Raw genomic sequence first — 2,249 nt, forward strand, 5'->3', positions numbered from 1 at the left:
GCTTCATACACCTCTGTGTGAGTGTGTGTGTTTTATTTACTTATTTTTAAAGTACAGATTTAAATACTGTTTAGGAACCGGTACCGTTTTGAAATTATCAATTTAGCACCGGTATCGAAATAAACCCTTTCAATACCCAACCTTACAGTGACCTACGCGACCCTGAAAGGAAGAGGCGTGTACAGAAAATGGATGTATTCATCCATCAGACTTATGTCTGATATTCCAGAGTTTTAAACTAGGATTATCTTATGATGAACAGGGAAAAAGTTATAGCTGTTTTGGTTGGAGTCTCAGCTACTACTAAACTAAGTGCTTAGTTTATCAAGACAGCAGATAATGAGTGAATTAAAAAAATGTCTGTGGTAAAAGTTGTCATGTTGCATGGGATTGATTGATTGATTGATAATTCCTTTATTGTCATTGTACGGAGAACAATGAAATTAGCCTCAACATGGCCCAAATGGCTCCTGACACTTTCTGATTTTCACAAGTCAGATATTCACCACGTTCAAYGTGCAGAAATCCTTCTATCAATAAATCCAAATATGCTGACATCTTCAACATCCTCATCCGACGATACAAACAGGAATGTTATCTTCCACTCACCCCAGGAATCCATAACATGCCCGGCAGCATAATGTCCCATCAGGACAAGAGGGCTCTCCTTCGCCCAGTCTCACCGTGGAGAAAATTTGATCAATAGTGTTAAGAGACCAGCTGACCCGATCCATAATTTCCAATTCTGGAAGATATGCAAAACAGCAGCAAAGCAGGATAAATAAGAGAAGATTGAAGAGAGARCGGAAAAAGTGTCTGCCTTTGCCGAGAGCAGGAAAAAAAGCTTAATAATTAGCCTAATATCTATAAAATAAGGAGCCATAATCATCAGTGAGTTTATTCATTTGTGGCCCTTTTGCAACATAAGCTGTGACGGCCGGCCATGTTGAGGAACTGTGGCTCAGTGGTTAGAGCAGACCAGAGTCAGAGGTTTCAGAAATGACCCCTAGGTGAAATATTAAGACCCTGCATTGCCTCCCAAGTGCACCAATTTACTCAGCTTGGTTTAGTGGAACCAGTTTGGTTAACCCTTTAACAGTCACCCCTGAAATTCCTTTAAACGCTTGTCAACATTTTTTTATTTTTATTTTTTGTAAGGGTGTCAAACTAAAGGTAAGAACTGGGGGATGTTCTCTCATACCCTAGTTTTCAAAATAAAATCCCCCGGTGGCGTCTGGAAACGTTTAAAGGTAAAAACCGCACCATTTTTGCCCACGTACAAAGATTGTTAAGAAATTATAAAAATTCAAGGAGCGCGTAAAAAGTACTTTTATTTTTACAATTTTATGACTTTTACATAAGTACTTTCCTCATTTGTGAAATTTAGTTTTACCAAAGTCATTTTCTGTTAAGATATTTTACTTTTTCGTCGTTATTTTTTAAGTACTTTAAAGACGTCTGTTGAGGAGGGGTCTGGTTGGCTCTATATGCTGTGAATACAGTCCATTTATCATTTATATGGGATTGACTCCAGAGGTTAATCAGTTGTAGATGAGCGGTCAGTGATTACTAACAGAGTCATTAACATTTAGAGTGATTCATGAGATATTTTGCTAATATAATGTTACAGAAGAGTGGGTGGCGGGTGATGCTCAGCAAAGGAAAGCGAATTCAAAATTCCCAGATTTCTTAAATCAGGTGTGTCCAAACATTTCGTCACATGGGCCAAAATCATAAAGTCAGAAGGACTTTAGGRMCAAAAATATTTTTCCTTTACCTGCTCAACAATAAACTTAGCATTGATTACTTTAATTTAACAAATAAAGTAGTCAGATTTATAGCTGGAAATGGATGCATAAATTAATCTAGATTTGGAACTTTAAAAGTGTTTTGCAGGTTTCACTTATTGAAACTTTTTTTGCAACTTTCTAGGTTTCAATTGGGGGGAAAAAGTAAAACCACTTTAATCAATTCTGATCAATAAAATCAGGGTTTAGGGCACTCTTTCATTGAAAATGCTTGCTGTATTCAGACAAATTTAATAAATTGATGAAAAGCAGATTGGAGTGCAGCAAAATCAGATTTTCAGTAGAAATCACTAGATAGATGCGGAAAAAGCTAAGCGTCTTAAAGACAAATAATTGGTATTGTTGCCAATATTTTTATTATAAGATTTTACTTTGTGATAGATTTGCCCTAATAATAAATAGAAAGTCTCATCTGGATCAAACAGCTGTGTGGGGTGGGGG

General features: G+C 36.6%; 1 protein-coding gene across 2 annotated transcripts in view; it reads right to left on the minus strand.

Annotated features, from left to right (window-relative positions):
• Positions 1-2,249, minus strand: part of gabra2a (gamma-aminobutyric acid type A receptor subunit alpha2a) — a gene marked incomplete in the record, with an annotated part of 36,799 nt that overhangs the window by 10,158 nt on the left and 24,392 nt on the right.

The sequence above is a fragment of the Austrofundulus limnaeus genome, unplaced genomic scaffold, assembly GCF_001266775.1.
Source record: "Austrofundulus limnaeus strain Quisiro unplaced genomic scaffold, Austrofundulus_limnaeus-1.0 Scaffold105, whole genome shotgun sequence".
In the NCBI taxonomy this organism is placed as follows: domain Eukaryota; kingdom Metazoa; phylum Chordata; class Actinopteri; order Cyprinodontiformes; family Rivulidae; genus Austrofundulus; species Austrofundulus limnaeus.